This window comes from Poecilia reticulata, chromosome 2 (assembly GCF_904066995.2).
Source record: "Poecilia reticulata chromosome 2, P_reticulata-male-v2, whole genome shotgun sequence".
Taxonomy (NCBI): Eukaryota; Metazoa; Chordata; class Actinopteri; order Cyprinodontiformes; family Poeciliidae; genus Poecilia; species Poecilia reticulata.
The window spans coordinates 15,624,316-15,638,567 of NC_088831.1; the positions used below are offsets into that span (position 1 = coordinate 15,624,316).

Consider the following 14,252-nt stretch of genomic DNA (forward strand, 5'->3'; position numbering starts at 1 on the left):
ATCACATAGATGTGTACGAAAGTATAAGACTTATATAATCTTTAATTAGTTTTACCTATGGTCAATTTTCTGCTTGAGTTGTAATCCTCATAATTTGCAATATAAACTCTATTTTAAGTTGAATTAAAATTCATCAAAATATGTTACAACTAATATGGCTTACAATACCTATCAAATAGTCTATTTAAGGTGTTTCTGTCGAAGTAGATCAGCGGTCTTCAGAATCACAATCAAACAGTAACATAGTCCACATGGATCATTTTAAAATGGTTCCGTATCCAAATGGTATTTTCATCACAATGTTAAAATAATAATACTTGACTGAATACCTAAATGAATTAATTCCTAGGTCTGTTTTGTCTTTCCTTTTCACTTTGCCGCTCCACTTTCATGCTTATATAAAGCACCACACATATTAACTTACTCTTAAAAATGCTCCACCTAGTTTGCAAACCGTTTGCAAACAGATTCCAGTTTGATGACGACGTTGGTGACAAGCTTTACCCAAACTGCACTTGGTGACAGTGATCCACTTGTAAATGTCTGTCATAAAGTCAAACTTAAGAGTGAAAATAAAGCCAGCAGTGTAGCACAACATTTTATTCAATATTTTACACCAACTACAAAACTTAAAATCAGTCGGTCTTGTAAAGGTTTTAGCAACCATGACTCAATTCTGACTGGGGCAGCCTATATATACTAAGGAGGTATAGTCAGGAGAGGGCCGGCCGTCTGTAGCTCTCCTCAGACGTGATAGAGGCTTGGATCCATGAAGTCCCATCCCGCCTCCCATCCCGGCCCCTCTAGGCCCGGTCAGGGCCGTGCCGCCCCACCAGTTCCCTCCTGAAATCCCACCCCTATATGGTGTGCTGTGTTACTCTTTTCCCTGTAAGGAAGAGCATGTATGATTTAGCACAACTTCAGTCAACAGAGATAATTAACACAGCCTCTATTGATAATGTATGCTGAACCTACTAAAATTCATGACTAGGGAGAACAAAAAAAAAAAGTCAGAGTTCCTGAGAGATTCAACTCAGAAAGTGACAAAATACTTTTCCAGTCCAGGGCTGGTGTTTTTCCCCCCAAAACGAAGCAGGAGTTCATGATGCGGCTGAAATCTGTTTCATAGGTCAACAAATCATTGATCCTGATGAGCAGCAGCTACACCTGGTTGAGCTGACAGCTTCCATGTGTCGCACTTTGCACTTGCAAAGCTGGAGAGAGGCAGGCAGACCTTCACCCACCTCTTTCTTGACTACATCTGGAGCTCGGTTCCGATGCAGTTCGATCACTGTGGTCTCCTGCAGGCAAGTGACGAAGACTTCACACCGGATTGATTTTTACAGCTTTGACCACGGGTTTTAGGATGCTCCAAAGTGTTCTCAGCTCGTCACAGCAGTGAGCTCTGCGCAACTTGAGATAAAGTGGCGAAAACATCAGAAGTACTCACATGTTGGTGGATCATAACCAGGTTGTATACAGAGATTCAAGACACAAAAAGAAGAAACGGTAGCAAGGGATCAAACGAATAAGGCAGGCAAGTAATTGCGCACTTAATTTGAACTTTAAAATATTGTGCATCATATGATCAAATCTTCAATAAGTACAAATCTAAGCATAAGTATGTCTTTTAATGTCATTTTCTGTCAGCCACCACACACTGACGGTAAAAGCAAAAAGTCTTCCTGTCTTTGAACCTGGCATAACAGCTGCACAAGCAAGGCCTCTAGCAACAATCTGCTACTGCAGAGGTTACATGCAATAAGGCAACAAACACTGATAAAACATCCTGAGGGTTGCAGGATCAAAATGCTTGGGAGCAGACCAAGCATTTTTTCACTGGTCTCTAAGTGAAAAGTCAGGTGGACTTACACACGCAATCTGCAGCTCACACAAAAGAATGTCTTCGTTTTGTCTCCGTTTGGACCGTGCAAGGAAATACCAAGCATCATATAACAAAGACAGCTTCGATCTGAGCAGCCCTGAGTTATCATTTACAAAAGACTGTGTAGGATTCATACTAAAAGTGTGTGTTCACCCTCATGTCGTGGCCTCCACGCTCCCAGTCAATAGTAAATGATCAATGCAACCTCATTAATGTTAAGATGTATTTAAATACAGTGACTTGCAAAAGTATTCATACCCCTTGAACTTTTTTAAATATTTTGTCACATTACAACCACAAACACCAATTGGAATTTATTACAAAGTGTTATACAAATGTGAAGTTGAAGGGAAATTATGCATGATTCAAAACATTTTTTAAAAATACAAAACTGAAAAGTGTGGTGAGCAAAAGTATTCAGCCCCCACTTCATGACAAAACAGAGTCCAGCTGTGTGTGATCTAATGTCGGTAAAAATCCAGCTGCTCTGTGACGCCTCGGAGTTTTCAGAGAATATTGGGGACAAAACAGCATCATGACGTCCCAGGAACACAGCAGACAGGTCAGGGAGGAACTGTGGAGAAATTTAAAACAGACCGAGGCTGTAAGAAGATTTCACAGGGTTTGAACATCTCACTGTTCAATCCAGAGGTGGAACCAAGTCACTGTGTTGCAAGTCCGAGTCAAGTCTCAAGTGAAGAGGGTCAAGTCAAGTCAAGCCTCAAGTCAATGGTGTGCAAGTCAAAGTCAAGTCTGAGTCTTTGAGCATTTTTTCAAGTCAAATCTCAAGTGGATAAAGCACCAAATTGCAAGGAGGTGCAGAGAAGCTGTGAGAAAAAGGTCAGAAAGTGTTCAGATGAACGCAGCAAAATGTGCCAAACTTGCTGATTGTCATTGCTGGCTATTGTTACCACAAGTTTGACTGTGGCAGGAGAAGGAGAATTAGCTATTCAGGGGGATTCGTCAGAGGATGAGGAGAGAGACATGACCCAGGAAGGTAACCAGAGAAATAACTTCTTGTTTTTCATAGTTTATGGTGCCACTTTGTTGAGGAGCTATTAGTTTTACATGAATATATAGTTATTTTAAGGGCATATTGTGTATTGGTATTAACAGTATATTTCATCAAACCCTGAAAAGACATCTCAGAGAGACAAAAAGGCATCAAGGTTCACTAAAAAGAGTCATGCTTCCATCTAAAGAAATCACACAGCAGGTCTAATAATGTGTCATTCAATCATAAAATTATATTTTAAGAACTCTTGTTTTACAGCTCCGGTTTCTTCTTTTTACATTTTAATCTCTGTACACATGCTGGTTCTGATCCAGGAGAGTAAAATATGAACGCCAGTCATCTTTCAGGAGTGTTTTTCTTTGCAGAAAAAAAAATCAGCTTTTCCCTCTGACACTTATTCCTTCAACAAACATTTCAAACGTAAAGATGTTGTATTTGGTTTCTTGGAGAGGAAAAAAATGTATCTAGGCTTATTTAAGAAATAAAGGAAAACATTGCTTCTAACAATCTTCCTATATTTGATCCCCTAAGGCTGCTCTGGAAGGGTACTATCTTGTGTTCGCTCCCGCTGGTATCAGATTTCTGCTGTTTTAGAAAAGCCAGATTTGTTTCTGTGTTTGCATAGCAGAGCTCCACCTTGCAGTGTGGATCTGTTATTTGTCCTAACAGATAGGACAAATAAACAGCACTGTTCACACCTGACTGGAGATATACTTGAGCACAAACGTACACAAAAATAACAAAAAAAAACCTCGACACAATTATCTGCTTCTGTTTTCCCCTGGGGAGAGATTTTGTTGTTACTGTAAGTTGAAGGAAGATTTAAGAGTTTGCCATTCTCAGAGCTTACTAAGAGGGATACCTGATGTCTGCATATGAAAAATGGGAAAACATGTAATTACATCACCTTGGTCCCTAAGGACACACCCTGCACTTGTGTTTAAATTAATTCTTCAAATGCCCTCTGCTTGACATTTCTGTGAGGAAGCTGGAACCCAATCAGGCTCTCACTTTTGAAAAAGAACCCCAGGGGGCGGAACAGGCCCAAAGCTATTTTTTCCCCACCTGCTCAGAGCAGCTTTTTCCTCCACTGTACCTGTATCAGCGCAAACCCAAGGTGTCCTTCTCTCTGTTTACAGAGGGACCCCAGGACTCACATGATTAATCACTGTCGAGACACACCACTTCACTCCAGTTGAAACAACAGCAGCCTTCAGCTCCTTCACCTTTACCAAACTTAATTAACATTGCTCTTAATTACATTCCCATTTCTAAGGAGCAGATGAGAATAATCATAAAGATCTCTCACTGAGTTCTTAACTCATTTACAAATGACCACCAGCCTAACTAAACATACCGTGTTATATTGTGTGATCAGTTTTGCCAGCAGAGGGCGCTCAGTGCCATATTCTCCAGTGGTTGACTCTCTGTCCGGCAGAAGAAGTGAGAAGGACCTCGCTGCAGCAAACAGAAAGGGGCGGGGACGGACCGCTGTCAGTCTCATACCTTATTTGGAAATGGGATCATTGCACTCCGGAAGTGAAGGGGGCGCTATTTCCTATATAATCCACGATCTCCCGTTTTTATTTTCTTTTGATATCTATAATATATCTTCACCTTTAGGAAGGAGTTGTACCCTCGGCAGGTATTTGAACTTGTCTCTTATTTCCTTCAGCGCAGCTCACAGTTTTTAACAAATCCTGTAGCTTTCTGTGTACTTCTAAATCTGCTTCTTAGTCACATCTTTTGCAGTAAAGCTGAAACAAGACTACTCTAATCAAAAGAATAAAGAATAGTGATGTTTATAACTACAATCTAAAACCGTAAGCCAGACTGCGATTTTTTTTTAATACAAGGAATAGAATGCTGGTGTGATATTTTGGTTTCTTTTGTAATTTTAATAATGCCTTTTATATTTCGAACTGAAATCTCAAAACTAGACCAGGGACTGAACTGGTGATCCACCGACTTCATGTCAAACTCCTACAGCTGGCGCCATCATCATTTATGAGAGGCTTTTATTAAATGATGTATTTGGGATTATTTAATTTTATGCCGACCATAGCTTTGTCATACATTAAGAGAACTGTATATTAGGCCCTGCTGCTTGGATGAAGCTGAAGTTGGTTTCCAAATGCAGCTTCCAATTCAGGAAATGGCTAAAGGGCGATTCCACCTAAGTTTTCACTACAGCAAGCATCTTCAGTTTAGTCTAGCTAAAAAACTACATCACCTAGGCTCTTCAAACCTGAACTAGATTATTCCCAACTAATAGCAGAATATTTAAAACCAATTTGTGGGATTTGTGAAACATTGATCTGATTTGTGAAACTTCAATAAAGAGCAGTTCTAGTGCTATCCAAAGCATACAAATGGTGAAATCAACTTTTATTGAAGTTTCCACTTCAATCACACAGTCCTGCCATGTTTTAGACTAATGTTTATGGTATATGTTTTGTTTTTATAGTAAGTTGCATAAAATGTTTACAGTTCTGAATTTCTAACGTCATGGTTGCCAAAATATCATACCCTAATGTCTCAGGCAGGATGGCCGTATTTACTACGGTAAAACCACAGCTGTATTTACCGTATTTTAGGAAATACGGTATTTTACTATATATTGGGAAATACGATAAAATACTGGCAGTTTTGGTTGCCAGAATTTTACCGTATAAAGACGGTAAAGTTCTGGCAACCACAGCTTATCGTAAATTACAGCAGCTTTTTTTTTTTTTTAAATAGTGTGCTCTTTTCAAGTAAGACCTCTTCACAAAGCAATTATTTTAGTGCAGCAGAGCCTATCTGCACATTTAGTCAAAGTGTATCCCAAACTTTAGAATCTAAATTTATCTTTATGAAACTAAGAAGTGTAACTGAGACCCCGACATGTTCATCCAGAATTGAGTTGTTTCATGCTGAGGGGCAGTGGCGCAAAAAGTGGGTATGCAGGGTATGCAACGCATAGGGGCGCAGCACCAGAGGGGGCGCCAAAACCCCGTCTGGAGGGGGCGGCGCGCCGATGATGTTTTCCCGTACACTAATGCGCGCCTTACGCTCCTTCACCTCGCGCACATAACGAGGTAAATGTAGCGAGTTTTACCCTTCACGTATCGTCGCCTCGGGGGGGGGGGGGGGGGGGTGCTGAGTGAGCGTCGCTCCTTCACCCTGACGTTCCGTCCCTCGGTCGGGGGGGGGGGGCGCCGATCTATGTTTTTGCATCCACCTGAATAATGTGTAGTTGCGCCACTGCTGAGGGGTAGATGAGGGGAGCGTGTTCCCAATCAACGGAGAGGAAAAACACCAGTGAAGCATTGCTCAATACCACAGCAGACAGATGAAAATAGTGAGCCCAAACGCCCCCTTTGATACATCGGTCCCATTTGGTCTAAATGGAAACGTCTCACCATTCATGTCCATAAAGCATTCAACCATAGCTTACACAAATATTTTTTCTCTGAAAGGTCTTTATATAGAGCAACAGTCTGACCACTCATCCTAAAATGAAAGAAAAAATCTTATATTTATTATTCTCTGCTACACAGATGTAGAAATGGAAAATCATTGTTGCTTTTAGAAGCAGAAAAAAGCAAACGGCATGAAAAGCAACGGCCTTTACACCAATGTTGTGTTTCAATAGACTTTAACACAAAATCCCCGTTACTCAGAGCTTTTTTTTCCAGCACCGTGTGCATGTTGATGACTGCTTTAACACCTGGACAGCAGCTATTCTCTCAAACCTCACACCTCTCAGCGCTGCTGAGCCACAGGTCAGACAACATTCTACTGTACCCGACACAACACCTGGAAATGTGCTGCTCATATTCACTTAGTTGGATCGGACTGTTCTCTAAAGTGGCAGCTCTAGTTTCAATACAGTTGGGATACTGAATCCCAGCTGCCTTCTGTATTTTCATGCCGGTAAAAGACGACACTATAGGCTTCATTACTATTCTGTTAACATGTTGAGTTATAGAGGTAGATAGTGTTTCCTCTGTCTAGTTTAGCTTAGTTTTGGGAGTAGAGGGGTTGCTGACCGACCTGCACCATGTCACGTCTGCACATGTACAGTAAACCTCAGCCGCCCCACTGTTTGCCAACTCAGCAACATTTTCACTATATTTGCCTAAAAAGACAAGAATTTGATTGCTGTAATTATTGTAACGACCATTATTACCAACTGCATTTAGTAGTTATTGAATAACTGAACATACTAGAATATGTCAACTTATTCAACAGAACATTCATAAGGGGGATAAACTTGAAAGTGCTCTTTATTCATCTTCTATGTACTGTATTTATCTTAATGTAGTACAGTATAGATAAAGGGTTCACATATAAAATTCCATTTATTGGGTCAGCAGATTTGTTCAGAAAAAGATTGCCCTCTGAACATTCAGCAGTTATAATCCTATAAGTTCATGGTTGTCCCTTTACCCTTTCCTCTCGTCACACCTGTCACAGCGCCCGCTGACATGTTCGTCAGATTGCACGTGTTGATGTGACCCAGACAGACAGGAACTCGTTTGTTGCCCGTTGCTGACTGTGACGTAGGCAACGGATTTATTTGCATACAGCTTGGGGAAGTATCAATTTGAGGGCCTGCATTTTAATATGAGCTGACACCCAAAGAACAAGCTGCTTGTGATTGAGTCACTAAGACAGCAGGTATAAACCAGTGGAAACATGGCCCCAGATCAGACATATTTAAATAGACGGCGTCTTCATTAGCCAATCCTGATTTTTTTTTTAAAAACTGATTTATTGTTAAACTATAAACAATAAAAGAAAAGGCAATACATGTGCAAATACCATTTCACAAAACATTGTTTTTGTATAAAAATGACATGGAAGAGTTGAAAAGAACAGATTAATTTCGCTCTCTGTCAGTTCTATGGTAGAAAACCTTTGTCTGAGTTGCAAAGACCATCAGAAATGACATTTAATTTGCCCTTGCCAGTTAATAGCAGTTTCTCATTGGGAGTCTTTCTGCAACAAGTACATGCATTTTTGTGACTTTCTGTTATTTAGGTACATCAACGTTCCCCAACCCTCGTCCTCAAAGCTCAAAGCCCTGGATGGTTCAGGTACTTCACTGGTGTTAATTAGCCATCAATTGAAGACACCTGTGTGAAGGAAGGAATCACCTAAAACATGCAATGAATTTGGGAAACACTGCTCAAATTACACAACTACCTGCTGCAGGATGTTCTGGACACGCTTAACGCACGTTTGATTCTAGCACAGTAAAAAAACTACAACATAGGAATAGGAAGCGCTGCTGTTATTGGAAACCTTCCTCTGACTTCATTAAAATACTGAGACTGACAATGTGCTGTAAGTGCATCTTTGGATGCTGGAATGGGAAAATATAAACCAGCACTTTTCTTTTTCAGTCCTTGGAGAAGATGTGAACTGTTAAAGCCATCATTATATCTGCTAATTACAACAGAGAACATAAGCACTGATCACATCAATGTTTTTTTTTTGAGTAAATATATATATACATATATATTTACTATTTATATGACATTCACACCAGATGTTGGGTATAACACTTTGTACGACACGTAGAAAATAATCAAAACACATTAGTTCATGAAACAAGTTATGGCACAGGGAATTAGTATTCTACACTCGTACTAAAATGCATTAAACACTTGGCAGAAAAGCCTTTGTTGGTGATAACTGCTTCCAATGTATGAAAAACCTATTCTCCTATTCTCAGGCATTGACAGTGTGTGATTATTTCAAGTAAACTGTGGCAAATGTTGAAGTTTCTGAGGGCCTTCAGCCCGTCCAACAGATTCTCCAGTAGGATTTAAATCAGGTTTTGGGCCCGTCTGGCACCTTTCCCTGAAACTAACAGTGCTGTTGATCTTAGCTGAAGATCCTCTTTCATCTTCAGATTTTTTATGAAGAATTTCTAGACATATTTTTACATTAATCTTACATTTAGCCTGTTTTTTTTTTTTTTTTTTTACAGAAAAAGCCACCCGGCATCATGTTGTTCTTGTGTTCAACCTTGTTGCTGTGACAGATCTGTGGGTGTGATGTTCACGCCATGGTTTTCCTCCAAACATGGTGTCTGCAGTGACATGCAAATAGTTGGTCCCAGCCAACTTTACCCACTTTGAACTCTCACATTCACCTCAAACTGCTTCTGGTGTCTGTTGATGGAGCTTCTACACAGAGATCAAGAGCAATAACGCTCTTAAAAGCCTTTGGACAAAGGATGAACTACATCCTGTTGAGATTATGTAGTATTAAAATGCTTTTGAAATACGGTAATGGTGGAGCAGCAATGTTTACACAGAAAAACGTTATTTGATTTTAAAGTCATGATTTAGGGATAAAGGTGTGTGTGTGTGTGTGTGTGTGCGTGTGTGCGTGTGTGTGTGAGAGAGAGAGTGAGACCCGTTTCCACTATGATCTCTGCTGGAGAGCGCAGAGAGTTGGCTGCTGCCAGCATAACTGTAGCCAACTCTCATCTGTGCTGCTGTCTGCATTGACAAGCTGTTGAAGGAAGAAGCATTTCACACCTGATGATTGACCTCATCAATAGTCTCAAGTCTCAAAGTGTGTCACAAAAACATACCTGAGGGGGGAAAAAAATGTCTGACTGTTATGGTTAATGTTGTGAGTTTGCATTATTACTGTAATTTTATTAATAAGGGCTACTTTGAAATGACCAGTGTGCCTTTTCTTTCACCTGCTCGGTGACAGTTCATGGAGGCCGTGATGGCTGAGTGCATGCTTATTGTTTTAAGATAATCACAGGTTTTTCTAAAGCTCACTGAAATTACTTGAAGATTTCCTCTGTGTGTCTCCTGGGTTGCTTGAGATGTTTTTCTGTTTAGTTATTATTTCTTTGTTGTTTTTTTTTCTTTCTTAGATCAGTCTTTTTTCTGTTTTATTTTAGTTCAGTCCTTCCTTAGATATTCTAGTTTATGTTTATTTCTTGTGTCTAGTTTTTCTTGGTTACTCTATTCTTTCATTAACGTTGCATTAATTCTCCTTGTTCCCCTGTTGTGTACCGTCGCTCACCCCTTGTGCCTCTCTCTCTCTCTCTCTCTCTCTCTTTCTCCTCAGCCTGTGTCTGCTCTCTCCCGTCATATCTATACCCTATTAGCCAGTTAGCACATTGTTCCAGCATTCACACTCCCTGTATGTAAACCACCTCTTCCTCATTCCTCCTCTCTGGTACCTCCTGTTTAATCCCGTTAGAGCCTGTCCCACTGATCATGCTCCTTGTGTTTTTGTTTTCAGATGTTTTTTTGTTCTCTGGCTCCCTCTGTTATGGTGTTTCGTTGTAAGCTTTTGTTTTTTCATTGTACATTAAATCTTCAAAATCTACTCGACGTCTCATCAACAGAATAGTTTGAACTGGTTATTCCTGGTGACTCTTCAGACGGTAATCTTACGAGCGCCTCCTGGTTGCGACTGCTTCTGTTTTCTTTTTTCAGATAATGACCCCTCTGGTCCTTACAAGTTTAGAAATATGCATATAACAAATGCCATCAGTATATTTTCGGTAAGTTAAAAAGGCTTGAGTAGAATGATGCTCTCTAATCATTCTCTAATGATATCTGATGTCTAGGTACTTAAAAACATTTCAGGTATTGAATCAGCAATAAACCAGCATTCATTAATTAACCTGCTATATTGTTAGCAGGATTTATTTTGCTAATATATTTGCACATCATATTTTTAATGTCATCACTTATTTCCTGTCTTTTAACTTCACTATATTCAACTTGATTCTCATAATGTTGTGTTTTGATTTCATAATGTGGATTGTTTGGGCTGGTAGCAAACAATCCAAACGTTTGGTTGTGTGAATTTCATGTCATTGTCCTCATTGGAAATACAGAAAAAAATAGTTTGGCTTAAACCAGTGACAGTTATTGCCACTCAGATCTCCAGGATACATTTTCTTTTCCTCTTTCGAGCTGTTTGTGTCATGCTGTGAGGTTGAGTTTTTGATAAATTGGATGACTCAATGTAAAGTCAAAGTTTTTTTTTTCTCTACCACATTTTTTAGTAGCTAAAATTAGCTCTGCTCATGATTATAATAATGAATTTCTCTATTTTATTTTATTTCAAACAAATATAATAAAGGGTCTATTACAGCAAAATAAAAGTAAAAAATACAGAGGGATCTGCCTATGAGATAGTTACATTTCTGAAGAAGAGTTAATGTTTTTATAAGTTTCTTATTATTAAAGTTAAGTTTTTCAACAGAGGCAGCATACGTTTTTAAGTCGGTTTCTTTAAAATGATAAAGAGACGGGATTGTTTTCTCTCCATTTCATCTTGTGGACATAATACTTTGCCTGGATTATAATTAGATTTCATATATATATATACACCAAAATATTACTGAGAACTCTCCACAAATAGATGTTCAATACATTTGCCCTCACATTGACAAAAAGGCAATGTGACATTGGCATTGCCTTTTTGTCAATGTCCTGGAGAGACCATTTTCTCTCCAAATGCTATCTTTAACTGAATAATATTTATGTAGAATCTTAAATAAAAATTATTTGATTGTATTAGTAAGTACATATTTATGAGGCAATAAAAAGAATTTTTCTCTGTTTGCTTATGGGAGTAGAGACAGTTTCTAGGCGAGCTCTGATGAATCTGTTTATAAATTACTTATCCATTATATTTGTTTCTTCGATTGAATTTGAGTCATGGAGATTCAGTTCGTTTATATGCATGTTTGGTGCCAAGGAATAAAAAACTATAAGGAACAGATTTAATGACCAAATCAAATTCTGTTTGCTATTTTTTCACCCTCCTCAATCCATTTTAATCTAGACCGAATAAAAGCACCACATGCTTTGTCTTTATAAATCTAATCTAATCCTTCTTGATGTTTCTGTAGTTGTTATAACAACTTCATAATCTAACATGTTAGTAATATCCGAGATGGATCTGATTAATGGCTCTAGCTTTTCTTTTTCTGCACAGCTTATTCTTTTGCTAAGCTGTCTTCTACTTTCTACATGTCTTCTAATTTCATACTTCAGTAATTCCCAATATTTTCCAAGGTTATTATTTTGAGCAATTGTCCAGTACCGTTTGATTAGTTTTTGAATTTCAATGTTATTTAATGAGTTGTTAAGTTTCCAGTCGCTGCAGTTTCTTCTACTCTCCTTAGTAGAAAAATGTGCTTTTAAATGAATAACTTTGTAATCAGTTAAAACTGCAGGGCAAATTTTTACTTCCGTTACTTGACTCTCTGAAATAAGCTCAGATCTAGATTGAGCTAAAAAGCTTTTGTTACTGCAGGTCAGGTGTGTTGTTGGTCAGAAGGATGACAATGTCTCCCAATGTCTAACAAATTTAGCCATTTAGAGACGTCCAAAAGGTGGTTCTGGCCATTTCTAAGTCTAGAGCAGTGTTTCTCAACCCTGGTCCTCAATGCCCCCCTGCTCTGCATGTCTTAGATGTGCCTCTATTCCAGAACAGCTGATTCAAATGATTGCATGACCATCAAGTGGTGCAGAAGCCTGTTAATCACCCAGAGATACAATTCAGGTGTGTGGCAGAAGGGAAATACCTAAGACATGCAGGACAGAGGGGCGCTGAGGACCAGGGTTGAGAAACGCTGGTCTAGAGGGATGTTTATCCAGTTGAGTGGAAAACAAACATTAAAATCTCCCCCTAAAATAACCTTCGCTGATGGAAACTTAGTACCAAGAAAAAAACATGGTGTTCTCCAGCTAATTTAAGAAAATAATATTTAAAGAATCAGAATTATAACCATAAATGTTGCTCAGTAAAAAGATGTAAGAATGAAATTCAACCACTATGAAAATTGAATGACTATTATTATCAGATGTAACATCAAAAACTTTACCTTTGAAGTTGCTACACCCCCTGACTTGTTTGAACCATCTGCTAACCATATATCTTTGCCCCATTGGTTCTTCCAAAAGGATTCATCTTCTAAGCATGATGCATTAAAAGTGATCATAATGGAAGGATCCCAACATGACTTGGCGAAATCAACCTGTCTGTCCTCTCAGTTTGCTTTGTGAGTACTTGGTTGTATGGAGGCACCCGGCTATATTCCTGCTAAATGAGTTTGCTCTTCTCTCTGGGAAGCCAAATCTATAAAGCAGCTACTTTGGCATTTAGAAAATCCATTTACCATGATTGAAACAATCCAGCTGAAACCACTACAGTCAGCCTTTTCATTCCCACAAGCCAGTATATCGCACATATGATGTACTCAAATTCTTGGAGAAAGGAAGCAATCACTTAAAAAAAAAAAGAAAAAAAGAAGCAATGCATTTTTTTTTTTTTATTGGATTCTCCAATGAAGGCCTTATAGTAGTCTGAAGTTGGGAGGGAATGTTTTATGTTTGATAGAGAACTATGTAGTGAGAATAATTAGCATTATGTAGCAGTAATGTGGGAGATTGGATCTTTGAGCAGGTTGACATTTATTAAAACATCAAAATAAATGAATCATTTTTATCTGAGGTTTTTACAATTTTAGATATTGTTTTCAACTGTGTCAATAAGGCACTAGGGTTTCTTTTGCTGAAGAACAAATGATCTTGGATAATATTTATTTACTTGTTACCATAAGAAGCAATTCATTTGAGTTGCATCCACAGTGCATTTGAACATTTGAAATAAAATAAAAATAAAGCAGTCAGACTCAGAACGCCATGCGGTTCTCGATCAAAGTTCAATGAAATGATCATTCCTTCAGGTCAGCTATCGTTACTGTCTTATTGCCTGGCCCTAATGCAAACAATCAAGATTTATTCTGACTTTATTCAACAAAGTGTAATAAAAAAAGAATAAACAAAGTTACCTCTCTAATCTTCCCCTAGTAGTGATGGCCAAACGAAGCCTGGTGAAGCAGTGAAGCTTCCCAGCCCTCTGCTTTACCCAAAGGTTCATTATTCTGTGGTTCATTCATTTCTCATTAGTGACATCTGCTGGTGAAACTGTGGCAGCCTGTCACTCAGACAAAGTTCTTGCCAAACTCATGTTTAGTAACAGGAGTCAGTTTAATCCTATTTAACTAATCTTTTTAAGTTATTAGAATGATTTGTAGCCAAACCTGGAATATGTTGACTGTCTGGCTGTTTTCTTTTGTCATCGACTGATTTGACAATAAAGACATTTGTTTTAGTGTATTCAGAATGCAGAGCTTGTTGGTGCAGAGAATATTCGTTGTTTTGATTTACCTCCTGTAAAACAAAAATTTTTCAAAAAGGCTCTTTTCTTGGATTTCTATTGGCTCTCTGATCTGATCCCTTATATTTTTACTCATCAGGCCAGAATTTTACTCTTCCAACAGCTTTGAGTCTGTTTCTGCTG

General features: G+C 38.6%; 1 long non-coding RNA gene across 1 annotated transcript; it reads left to right on the forward strand.

The window, feature by feature from the left end:
* Nucleotides 1–2,655: 2,655 nt before the first annotated feature.
* LOC145548037 (uncharacterized) lies at nucleotides 2,656–10,911 on the forward strand. Its single transcript, XR_014084327.1, has 3 exons — nucleotides 2,656–4,545; nucleotides 7,929–7,984; nucleotides 8,884–10,911. It is a non-coding gene; the product is annotated as an uncharacterized LOC145548037 (long non-coding RNA).
* The last annotated feature ends 3,341 nt before the right edge of the window (nucleotides 10,912–14,252 follow it).